This window comes from Triticum dicoccoides, chromosome 1B, assembly GCF_002162155.2.
Source record: "Triticum dicoccoides isolate Atlit2015 ecotype Zavitan chromosome 1B, WEW_v2.0, whole genome shotgun sequence".
NCBI lineage: Eukaryota > Viridiplantae > Streptophyta > Magnoliopsida > Poales > Poaceae > Triticum > Triticum dicoccoides.
Window position 1 is genome coordinate 18,153,351 of NC_041381.1, and position 13,408 is coordinate 18,166,758.

The window sequence follows — 13,408 nt, forward strand, 5'->3', positions numbered from 1 at the left end:
AAATATTCCCACTCCACCCTATCATGCACTTTCATCATGTCCAATTTCAACTCACGTACCTGGTCTTCCCGATCCCTCTTTTGCTTCATGAAATCTAGCTACTCATACGCTATGATTATATTATTGGAAATAAGACATCCAGGAACGAAGGCCGATTGCTCCTCAAAAATTATCTCTGGCAAGATGAATCTGAGTCTACTAGCCTGAACCTTGGAAACAATTTTCAGCACCACATTACATAAGCTAATAGGACTAATAGGACCGAATTGGGCCTTGAACTTTTGGCATAGTCATGGAAGCACCAACATCCTCCAATTTATGCCAGCCAATGATATACTAGTAGTAGATAACAGAAAATAGAAACGTCCAAATTTCCACATAATAAACTTCAAACATAACTCCTTCCATCCAGTATTGCCAAAAGACAGAACCAAAAAATTCAATATACCACATCACGACAATATAAACATAGAACTTAGTTCACTACAACCATTACTTGATCCATTAAATCATGGAGCGGCTACTGACACTACTAGGGAAAGCCCTACTAGTAGCGCTGGTTTTATAGATATCAATAGCGCTTGTACAAGGGCTATCAGTAAGGCGCTACAGCTAACTAGTTTTCTAGCGCTACTGCTATACCTAGTTAGCAGTAGCGCTAGGTAGGGAAAAGTGCTACTGATAATAGTAAGTAGCAGTAGCGTTTCTTTTGAAAGGCGCTACTGCTAAATTTTCCTGTATTTTTAAAACTGCAGCTTATTGTCGTTGTATTTGTATAGGTTTTATATACAGTAATTTCATCATATGATTTTATGACCATGATTAGTTATTATAATTTTTAAAACTGCACCTTATTGTCGTTGTATTTGTATAGGTTTTATATACAGTAATTTCATCATATGATTTTATGACCATGATTAGTTATGCAGAAATAAGAGATGAAACCTCCTACAAGGCTCCTCAGAGCTCAGCGACTCTCGGCCATCGGATCGATTTTTTGATGCGTTCTGGACCATTGGATATCACTCCCGATCGACCTCGTCCGTCGGATAAAAAAAGTTACTGCTGGAATGAATAATTACCGTTGTTCGTGCCACCGCGTGTAATTACCGTGCCCCCACCGGGGCATTTTGGTCATTTCGCAGAGGGGTGGTATAAAAGGGGCGGCTCCCGTGGGAAAAAACCCTAGCCGGCTCCCCTCCCCCTCCCGTGCGCCTCCTCCCCCCTCTCTCTCGTTCCCCTCCCTCCTGCGCGCCTCCTCTCCTCCTGCCCACATCGCCGCCGCCACCGCCACCCACCGCCTCGAACCACGCCGTCGGCATCCATCCACTGCTCCGGCGCTGTCCAGATGCGACCCCTCCCCTTCTCTCCATGGCCGCGAATCCACCCCAGTAGCTCAGGCAGCGGTCTGATCCGGCGACCCCTTCCTCCAACTCGCGCCGGACGTCACCCGGAGTGGAGAGGAGAGGCAGATCCCGCTGCCACCGGCGACCTCCCTCCCTCCCTCCTCATATGGACGTACGGGGAAACACCGCCTGAAACCCTAGCCCCGCCCCTCACCCACCCATGGATGGACGGATGGGGACGGGGTGACGACGGCGGCAGCTTCTTTACTGCCGCCGCGGCGGCGGCCCTCGACACCGATGAATGCTGGTTCTTCCTCCTCATCCACGACGCCCATCTCCGGCCATGACGACCTCGGATCTCCGGCCCTGGTTGGTTCCCTCATGTCCTCCCTCCCCTTGTATTCTCTGTTTCTTCATCTCCCTCCCTCTCGTTCATCCTGTCTTTGATTTGTTTTGTTTTGTGTGCAGGTTGCTCAGATGTTGTTGTTCCTGCTGTAGGTGGATGTGGTGAGCTCCATCCCATCTTTTTACCCTGCTGAAGCACATACTGATTATGTGGAGTTTTTCGAGTATGTTGAAGCAAAACTCATCTGCTTTGATATTCGGCCAAGCACCTGAGCATATGTGTTCCTGACCTTTGTTTCAATTTTTTAGACTGCCAGCTATAAAGGTCACCGAAGAATAGCGCAACATGGATTCATAAACCCACGGTTGGTGGATGGTGAGCTGTTGGTACTCAATGGCAAGGTAAAAAAACATCTGACGCTTTTGGTTTGCATTTGCAGCAGCACTGCTAGAATTCTACTGAAATAAATGTCTAAGCATCACCATCATGTATAAGTTGTGCACGCTAAAATAGTTGTATTCATTTTTGGAGACTTTTAGAGTATAGTGCTGTCGTTTCCATTTGGAAGACATCAATATAGTGTTTCCAATTCCAAGATTATATTTCTGGATCTAAGTAGCGTATATTTCTAGCATCCTTCTGTGCTAAGAATTTTAGAGAAATCTAACTTTGAGAGAAATATAGTGTTTCCTATTTGTAAAACTATAGAGATTATAGAAGTATTGGATGCCAGAGTATAGTGTTTCCAAGATTGCTTCGGTTAAAGCTTATAGATTGTTTTCTCTCAATGTTAGATTTGTTTATTGATGTTGTCCAAGTACTCATTTGATGTCACTTCCTGACTTTGTAGAGTTTTATATCTTGGCAAAATACTTTGTAAAAGAAATGATAAGTAAATATGAGGTCCCGAAAGTTCTGTGTATTTTCAGAGCATGTAAACTAAATGAACACTTTGAGTCCATCATTTTGTGTTTGAAAGCTCTTCAGATTCTGTTTATTTGCTACCGTTGGCATTGGACATATTACTCATGCAGTGATACATATATGTGATGATTTCTGACTTGACTTATGCTATCTCCTTGGTCCTCTGCATGTTCTGGTTGTTGACAAGCAGGCAATGTGTGCCATGATGAGAGCAACACAAGTAATGGTTGTTTTAGTGTTGCATATACATCACTGATTGTGTGTATCTATTTCTCAGTTGGCTGAATAATTAGTGGCTCACTAATTAAACAAGCATGGATGCTAGAGTTAATTTGTGGCCCCCTAATTTAACAACCCAGCATGCTAAAACTTTCTACAATGGAGCTAATTAAACAAACCAGGATGCTAGAATTAATTATTTAGTGCCAATATCAAAGTCAACTCCAATTGTTTTATTTGATTGTCTCCAGTTCTTTTACTGTTCAATAATCCACTTTTGGTATTTGATTTCCTTCATTCTGTTCTTACAGGTCATCAATATGAATTTGTGGTGGCTGGCAATTATTTTGGCTTGAGGTCAGTAATCATCTCCCTAATCAAGGTTTATGCTATTTTCCTAACCAGAAGGGAAATGCATCCTCTGCTTGAACTTATGTTTTAGTAATTTTTTGAGTTCATGCATTCCTTAGGTTACTCCATGTTAATAAAACCCCATTATTTGATCAGGTATTAATACTTAGACCATATGACAGTCCTGCCATAACCAGTGCAGCTTGATGACCGTGCAGTTGCTAGGTGCAGAGGGTGTTGCTAAGAAAAGGCCATTACTTGATTAGGTGTTAATGATCTGCTCAAATTGCACTGATATTGATCTTAAGATGTCAAGCATTTTTATCAAGTGGTCCTCCTCGACTAAAATACCATCGTCTTTCCATTTTGATCACTCGCAACAGATGTTATGTTACTTTTTTTGAAGTATATTTGGATGTCTGAAGATTGTTGAGCAACTGCATTAGCATTGGTTCAAAGCCTGGGTTGGTCTTGAATGTATAGTAGATCGCACTTTTGTGTGTTGCCCAGTTTTTTTCCTGACATTTAGCATGCTGTCAAGGATAACTTACCTATAAAATATATTTCCAGCTCATGTGACTTGCCTATGCAAGATATAATTATACTGGATTTAATATGATATGCTCCAAGGCGTGGTCATCCTGCCTCTCCATACCACAGCTTACTATACTCAGCTTACCATGCTTTTGGCATAACTGTTTGCGATCTATGCTAAAATCAATAGTCTTGAAAAAGTGTTGTACTTTCCTTTGGATGTACAAGATTTATACGACCCGGGTCACGACGCTCAGACGGTCAATGTGCAGTTATACCAAAGGATTAATCTCTCTTTTCTACTGTATAAGCTCTTTGATTACGTTTTGTTCTTAATTTTTTTTTTGAGAATGTGACTGACTAACGTAGTTAAGTACGTTCAAGAATTAATCTTTCTTTTCTACTCTGGTCGTTTGCCGCTGATGTGTAGTCTATCGTATATTTTTTATGGTTGTTGTACCGTAAATTTGATTAATATAACAAGAAAGACTTCCCCAATGAAATATCGGAGATCAAAAGGCATATTAGGGAACATGAAACATGAATTTTCTGTTTCGTCGATGCCATGGAAGAACTGCTAAAGATTCAATCGTTATGTTCCCCCTCAAATTAGTTTGGCGCCGCAGTCTCGCTCTTTGGGTAGCTAAAGGTTAGACCTTTATGCTTTGGACTATAGTGCAAGTTGGTGATTTTTTTCTGTTCAAAAAATAACTTGAAACTACCTCCCCAAATGTTTCTTTTATTTTCATCCATTGTGGACTCATCAGGTACTAACAAACTTCTTTTTGTGATGATGCAAATCATGATTTAATTACCTTTTCCACTAGGCCCAGGGCGAGGCTGCCGGGCTCCGCGCCGAGGTCAAGCGCCTCCAGGGCCTCCTCGACAGCTCCGACCGTGACGCCAATGGCCCCGGGGGCGCCGGTGGGGACCTGTCCACCGTGCACCAGTAGAAGCTCGCCCTCGAGGAGGAGATCAAGGCCCTCAAGGCTTCCACCACCTCCACTGCCGCTGACAATGAGGGGGTGGAGGAGGAGGCTGTCGCTCGGCCAAGGAAGGTCTGGCGGTGCCTCACGGGAAGGTGGCCACCTCTACCGCTGCTGGAGCCGCCACCACTGCATCCATCGGGGTGGTTCTCCTCAACCTCAAAAGGTAATCTGGTGCTCCGAAACGAGGCGATGGAAGTTTTTGCTCTGCTACTATGTATGGCTCGTATGAGACTGGATAATCCTTTTTTTGTCGGTGGCGCTGTTATTACTGGACTGGTAGTGTTATGGATTTACGTTCTGCTGGTTAGTAGCTTGATTAATCTGGAGAGTTGGGGTCCTGTCGTGAGCCCTTACCGTTTATGCACTTTGCCTTGCCATGGTAATAATATGTGAAGACTACGGGAAAACCCAGCTATTGGTTGATCACTCGTGTTATTGTTCTGCATTCTGCATTTTATTATGCTGCTGCATCTTATTTCTGTTCTTATTTTATAATGGTATGAACTTCTATTTTGCTGCAAGATTGAAGAGATTCTTTTCAAACACAATATATTTTATGTTGTGGAGTAAGTTTAGCCACAACATGGTCTCTATTTTGTCAATATTCTGTAATCATTTATGTTGTGGAGTAAGTTTTAAACAAATTCAGTAGAGTTCTGAACCATTGCATCAGTAAGTTTTAAACAAATTCAGTTGAGTTTTAAACAAATTACTAGATCATTAAGTTCTGAAGCATTGCAAATTCTGAATTTTTTTATCGACGACGACGGCTCCTCCCATCGATGACGTGCCGTCTCCTGCAAGCCCCTCGCCTCCTCCTCGACTGGCGGCAGCGCTGACCCCGACGAGGAGCCCATCCTGCACCTCCTCTAGGAACTAGCAGTAAGCCGTTGATTCTCCTCTGGCCCTTCGTATCTACATTCAGTTAAATATTTGATGAAGATTCGAAGAGGTTCTGATTGTGTTGTTCTGTGGATAGCTTGGTGCTCCCACAAGTAATTTGGGCTTCTGTCTTGATGTAAGCAGTCACTATCCCCTTCTCAGCTTCGATTGAAACTCACCTGGTTGCTAAGATTATTTGGGTTGTCATCAGTTAATAAAAACGGTTACCTTTAACAATAGTAGTAAAGGAAAACGTAAATGGTTAATGTAGACACTTGTGTACGTAGATTGCTTCAAACAGAATAGGCAAGCAGCATTGTGATGACCCCAAAAGGATAGTTAAGTAATGCGTGAGTTTCCTTTGCATTTACTGTCCTAACACCCATGAAATTCACTTTATGAAATGTAACCAAGCTTTATGATTTTCAGCACAAGAATCCATCAGAATTCAATAGCCGATAGTCATGCTGACATGATGGATCGGGACGAACCATTTGATCCCATATTTAGCTGACCTATGGGCAACCCATTTGGTATTTTGGAGCCAAATTTTGTTGAGAGAGCCGCTGCTGGTTTCTTTGGTTGGGGACCTCAGGTTACACATTGCAGGGATGTGCGGCAGATACCTATCACACTAATAATCCTCAAACTGGAAGGTCTGGTCAGTGCAGGGTGTTATCACCTCATGCCACTGTCCATTGTACTTTTAGTTCAGCTTTCACTTCTATACTCAATTTTTTGTATACATAGACTGCTTATTGTGTTGTCTTTTATTATAACTAGTCATCAACCCGTGCACCTGCAAGGGCTAGCGACCTTGAGTCAAAAACTTGGTATTTCATATACTTTGAAAAAATAATGAACATCACAAATCTGATATATGTCCAGAAGCACAATCACTTTTCAGCCTTTGAATCAACGCACAACCATAATCATTGGCAATGTACAAATCTGATATATGTCCAGTACAAAGTGAAGAAATAATCCCTAAGTCGTGGTGGTAATACGCAAAAGTGCCAAAAAAAATTGAGCTTGTAAAATTATTGGAGAAACTGATACATTATTGAAAAACAGAAAAGTACAAATTAAACTGATACATTATATATGTTTGTGAGTGTACATTCTTTAGTCAATATAGAAATTCTTATTCATTGGTAAATGATCAGAAGTGTCGAGAAGAATTAGGTTGTTATAAAAAGAATTAAATTATGTGCTATTTTAGTCTTCGAGTTTTTTTCAAGGGTGTATACGAATACTGTCTTGTTTTCATAGTTCGAATAAACACTAACTGTTTTGCAATAAAAAAATTAGAAAACGTTTACCTATTACGTATCACTTGCATTCTCTACTATGACCGATTTCTATTCTCATATACGTACAGATTCGCTCGCTGGTAAATCTGCAAGTCATGCCAATTTGATTAATCAATTAAGACGTGTCTAATTAAAAAAATCATTGAGATGTGCAGCTAGAAAAGCTACTCGGACGTGTTTTTATAATGAAACCTAGAGGAGACGTGTTGGTACGGGCTTTGTTTTTCCCTTGATGGCATGCGTGTTTACTTTGGAAACTGCAAGTTATTTTTTTTTTGTATCGTAATCTCGACTTATTGGAACTTTGTACTAACGGTGACTATGGCTCTTGTTTTTTGAGGGACTATGGCTCTCTTTTTTCATAGCGTGAAGCATGAGGGCTCCTTTTTTTACCTGATTTACCTTTTTATAATAAGACAGGGTCTATTCTGTATTTTTTTGCTGAATTCTATCCTTTATGGGGACGTGTTAGAATGGGCCTTTTTTATTGCCTTTGTTCATGGCCAGATGGAACGTGCCTATTTTTGAAACTGTGCAAGGACACGTTTATTTGTACTGTAATCTCATAGGACTGTTAGTATAGATCTTTTCTTATCCTAGCCGTATATTTAACGATCTTACGGTTATTATTGTTGTTTCTCTAGATTAACGTGAAGCCTCGTATGGTGCCTCCAATTAGTAAATATAAGATATAAGATATAAGATTTTCTGCAATAGAAATACTCGCCATAAATGATAATGTACATATGCTCTTTTCTAAGAATGAAGTCTGTAACCCTCCTTTGGATAAATGCCTATGAACAAGCCAGTTTTATATACCGACCTGTGCCCATGAACAAGTCAGTTGGTAGTTGTTTCTTCAAATAGCACCCGTTTTGTACTCTAATCATGTGAATTACTCCTATTCATGAACAAGAGAGTATCTGCTCATAATAGAGATCTGCCTCCCCGTGACGAGGAGTTCATTATTTAAATAGTTGTCCATGCCATTTTCAATAAGCAGAAGCATTACATAAATATTCATTTTGACCATAGGGCAAAAACAGAGGAAATTGATTATATTCCCGTTTTTCTTAGGACCAGGAGCAGCTGCAGGCTATCACGGAACCAGTTCTCTCATTTGTTCTGCAATGCAGTAGGCACACTCCACAATCTCAGTTCCTAATCTTTGTTATGCGCTGAGAGGAGGGAAGAAGGACAATGCGGTCGCAGCCCTATCGGCACCCTTCTCACCTGATTCACCCGCATCACGCCATGCAGGTGATCTTCTCTATTGATATATTAAGAATATTGACTGCATTTCTTCTCTATGTTTCCGAACATTGTATATATTCTGTGCAGATGATGAAGTTTTTAAACTTCTATCTCCTGTAGCAATAGTCTCTTTTGTTCTTGCAAAAATAGACAACAGTGTATATGATTGGGCATAATCTGCATACTGAGCACATCGTGTGACCCTTAATTATCTAATGATCATGTATTACAAACAGAGAGAGAGAAAATATTACAGGTTAATACTCGGGTTAACTTTCTCAACATTACTGATTCGAATTGGTTTATGAAGTAAATTCATTGTTCCTCTACCTCCGCCACTTGGTCTTGCATTGATGGGAAAACTTCATATGGGTTCTGGCTACAATAAGTTCTATTTCTATGGGTACTGGAGTAACATTGGTTGATGGTCACAAAATGAAAATGTATGCACAAGTGTCCCTCCTCCTCCAAGTCTGTAGTTTGATACAATACAAGTCTCCAAGTGCTCTGCAATTCTGTTTTTATACCCTGTATATATGGTGCCTAAGTTACAGTAAGTTAGTGGTTAACTGAGCTACTGAAGATTGTACTGAAGATGCATGAGTAACAGTAATCTATTGTTGTTTTGGAGGTGTTGATTGCCATTGTGCAATTTGATTCCGTTTTAAAATAATGCACATCTTGGTTTGGTTCAGGTTGAACGTGTGCAATCAAATTGATTTGAAGTAGAGCTGGATCCATGGTGAGAAATGGATTTATAATAGAGCTGGATCCATTGTTGTGAGTTTCTTATGCAGTAGGGTTGGATCTTTAGACTCACAACATTTCTTTTGCTCTGATTCAGGTTCGTTTTTGTGTATTGCTCTTTACTGTCAAGTCTGGAGTTGGTGGTTCTTGAGTGAGCTGCGGAAGCTACTACCGTCTGTTATCTGCTCCATCTGTGTGCTGACGAACAAGTTAATTAGGTGGCTTGGTGTGTGCTTGTCGACCGCCATGGCCGACGACTCATCGTCCTCGACATTACATTCCTTTGCACATGTGTTTGGCCATCTTTTGGTGCATGCGATGGTCTTGTGGACTGCTGTGTTTGTTGTTTGTGATTCAAGCCATCACTAGCTACTGTGATATGTTGTGCAAACTACTGTCATCTCTAAGAATTATGTAACATTCTTTATGTTGACTACATATTAGTTACACTGATGCACTTTTGGTTCTGGAGCTTTAGCAGAACTATATGGTTTGCTTTTGCTATCTAAAAACCCAACTATAGTACTTGCTGAGGACCCATCATCTTGGCTTAATTCTGCAACCAATTATATATCTATATTTCCACTTTGGCATGAACTTCCACATCAACTGTTCTATTTTGCATCCTGCTTGCTTTGCTTTTGTTATATCCAATTTTACTGCCCCTTTGTATTGCTTTGAGAAAATGTTCCAGGCTATTGATTTAACTTAGTGGGTTGAACTATCATAAGCAATCATTTTAATTCTCATTTGCCAACTGTACTGGGTTGATCCATCCCAAACAATCATTCTAATTCCCATTTGGCAACATTAAATGCTTTGTTTAAGCGCTTCAATTGTACGTTGAGCCAGGCACCCTCGCGCCAAGGCGCGTTGCCGGTCTAGTTATATATATCAGTGGATGAAATGAAACATGCGGTGCACATCGAAAGTACTACTAATCCAAACTAGATCAAGTTTGGATTAGTAGTACTTTCGATGTGCACCACATGTTGCCTCCACTTGAATCTAATCCATGTTCATTTCACCCACTCATATATATAATAACTCATCATGCTCACAAATATAACAACATAGCATCACGCATCATCATAATAATAAATAACTCATCATGGTTATCATAATAACAAGTCCTACTCATCATCATTATACAACTTCTACTCGTTATCATAATAACAAGACCTACTCATCATCGTACAACTTCTACTCGTTATCATAATAACAAGTCATACTCATCATCATAATAGTCATCTAACCAACCCTACTTAATTGTTCTTAGCACATGATCATGAGTATTAGCTAGGACCTACTACTACCCTCTCCAAGGTAAAATAGCATAAAACAAAATAGGCCCTGACTCTCCCTTATGGAGAATGGAGATTATCCTGTCTCCAACTCTTGCGCTTCGCACAATGTTGCTTCCAAGTAGCTCCCTACGAGTGTCCATACATTTTTTTTCTAATGTTTGATTGTCATGTCGTGATCGGTTTTAGAAATCTGGTATGAACAGCAGTGAAACCTAGGATGACTTGGCAGTAAGCTAATAACATCAAGGCGATCACAATTCTTCAGGATTTTTTGTTGAAAAACATAGTAATAACTTCGTAATTAGCAATGTAGTTTAGCTTTAGAAGAATTTATGCAAAATATGCACGGATGTCATAATTGTAAAATATCTTACCATGCCATCTCCATGGATGTTACCGTAGTTCAACACGTGCACTAGTGGCACGTATTGACCATAGTGTGCAGGAGTTTGATAACTGATATTGTAATTCTGAACATCATTAATAAATAAGATAAGATGACCTTCTGCTGATAAGTTAATTCTGCGCCATCAGTGTAGTAGGTTCTGTCTACCATATTCCGTACACTTTTTGAAGAATGAAAATAAGATGTTAATGGAAATAAGCTGTCAACTATTTTGAAATAAACAATATAAATTACTTAATAAATATGTTTGAGAAACTCACGTAGAGGTAGAAGTCGAAGCGTATCAACAAGGACACAAATGCCATTGTCTTGATCACCAAGATCGAAGGTGACATACATACCCTCCTAAAAATCATATGCCTTTCACAGTGCTTCCCAATTCGAGCAACCAAAATAGGATACGCTCTCCGAATTGTATAGCTTTACAGCAAAAGCATAACCATGATGGGTCCTGAGATGAATTATCTTTGTCTCCATATTTTCATGATCTTCGAAATCCAGATGCTCAAAGACATAGCATCTTGCATGGCATGGGATAAGCTAGTCGGATTGTAAAAGACTAAAATTACACGTTGAAGAAGCATAAGTCATGCTTAATTAATAAAAAAGACTTGTCGTTGTGTACCATTTCAACATCGAAGGTCTCATCGAGCTTAACACTGAAGCGTCGACCGTCTACCAGGTGAGGCCTGTCGCATAGACCCTGGTCGTCACCGCAGTAGTCGCACTCCGGTATCCTATCGTCATCGTCAGACATTTCTTATGTCCATAATTTAAAGATTAAACTTGTAAAATTCAATATATGTACTACAAAAACTAAATTAGATCATTATTATTCATCACGGGTTGACTGTCGGTCTATCGACTCTTGAAAACTGTCATCTCATCTCATGTGGTGTATATGGTGGACACTCCCTCAATGATTTTCGACCTTCGGTGATGGTCATTACTCCTTCTTCCCCTCGTGCATAACAAAGGTATAGCACCCGGAGAAGAAGGAGAAACGACCCCCCACGACCACAGTCGGGATTCTTCGTCCTCTCTCATATATGGTGCACACTCCCTAACTGATTTTTCGACCGTTGGTGATGGTCGTTACTCCTCCTTCCCCTAGTGCATAACAAAGGTCTGGCACAAGGAGAAGAAGGAGAAACGACCCCCACGACAACAGCCGGGATTCTTCTTCTCTCATATATGATGCCGACTTTCTCCCTCACTCATTTTTTCACTGTCATGTATGGAGCCCCGACAGACTTAAAGTCTACCCAAAATGCTGTTTAATTATCTTTCTACAAAATCCGGGCCACTCAATATTTCCTACATATTCTAGCACAAGTCATACTAAAATTCACGAAAAAATCCGCATGACCTTTGCTAAAAAGGACATATATCGAGCGCCTAAAATTTGTCGGAATGGAAATTAATCAACACTCCGGCAAAACATAGGCCACTATGAGGTGTTCCCTGCAAACATAGGCCAGTCATGTAGCTACTACTCTATTACAACTATAAAAACATCTACATCATCATCGGCATGGGGATTTGGTTGGTCTCACCTCGAGGTCGGAGGTGGTCGTTGACAGGGACGACGGCGGGGATGATGCAGGGGCTCCTTGATTTCTGCAAAAACAAAATATAAACAAAAACATTATTATCCTCATCGTAGGACTTAGTGAAACCCTATGTGTAAAACATCCTAGGTGTAACCCTAACAATTACTAAAAATACCTTGTTCTTACCCTGAAAATTGAAAAGACCTATACATTTACTAAAAATACCCTAGTTCTAGCCCTACCATCTGTCCATCCATCCATTATCTATATATCCTCATAAACCCTAGAAAAATACACTGGTTTTTAACTACTGTCTACTTCTTGAATCATAGAAAATGCCCTAATTTCACATAACTTAGAGTTTGAAACCCTATGTCTAACACAAAAACAAAAGACTTACATTTACTGAAAATTTTCTAATATTTTGTTCTATTGTACATTTACTAATTTTCTATTCTATTCAAAAGAAGAAAAAACACTAAAAATTTCCTATTCTATTCAAAAGACCTACATTTACAAAAAAAACATATTCAAAAAACCTACATTTACTAAAAATGTCATATAGCATCCTAATACATTTCTGTACCTAATGCATTTCTATTACTAAATTCTTTTACTAAAAAATTCTATACCTAATTTTTTTTACAGAGAGAGGTGGGAGGAGGAGGAGGAGGATGTGAGGGCTTCGGGTGGCTGGGGGAGGGAGGAGAGAGGAGGGAGGAGGGAGTAGGGCAGTCGGAGGAGGTGGGAGGAGAGCATCGAGCGCCGGCGGAAGGAGAGAGGAAGGCCGCCAGAGGGAGGAGAGAGGAGGGCGCGGGCAGCGAGAGGAGGAGGCAGGGAGGAAGGCATATACCTTGGGGGCAACGGTGGGTGACGGCAGGCGGCGGCAGCGACGTCGCGCGGAGGAGAGAGAGCGAGTGAGAGCGCGAGGGGAGAGTGAGGACGCGCATGAGCCGGTGTGGATATGGTGCCCGTAGTAGTAGCGTTGGTTGGTAACCACCGCTACTGCTAAGCTACATAGCACTAGCGCGTTAAGGGAACCAGCGCTACTGCTATGATAAATAGCAGTAGCGCTTTTAGAGAATCAACGCTACTACTAACGCTAAGCATGTAACAAAAGTATCAAAAAAGCATTGGTCATCAATGATCTTTTTGTGTAGCATCTAAATTGTCAGTATGAATCTTCACTAGTTTAGGACCCGACGAAGATTCATATTGCCACAGATCCTACATATAC

The 13,408-nt window shown here is 40.6% G+C and overlaps 1 long non-coding RNA gene across 6 annotated transcripts; it reads left to right on the forward strand.

Annotated features, from left to right (window-relative positions):
- Nucleotides 1-1,215: 1,215 nt before the first annotated feature.
- LOC119316347 lies at nucleotides 1,216-9,438 on the forward strand. Of its 6 annotated transcripts, XR_005152903.1 has the most exons (11): nucleotides 1,216-1,715; nucleotides 1,815-1,915; nucleotides 2,001-2,093; nucleotides 3,147-3,192; nucleotides 4,548-5,591; nucleotides 5,689-5,727; nucleotides 5,879-5,929; nucleotides 6,021-6,247; nucleotides 7,982-8,164; nucleotides 8,854-8,900; nucleotides 9,003-9,438. It is a non-coding gene; the product is annotated as an uncharacterized LOC119316347 (long non-coding RNA). The 6 variants fall into 6 exon arrangements; XR_005152893.1 differs by lacking the exons at nucleotides 5,879-5,929; nucleotides 6,021-6,247 and adding an exon at nucleotides 2,807-2,836; XR_005152888.1 differs by lacking the exon at nucleotides 5,879-5,929 and having other exon boundaries at nucleotides 6,021-6,252.
- The last annotated feature ends 3,970 nt before the right edge of the window (nucleotides 9,439-13,408 follow it).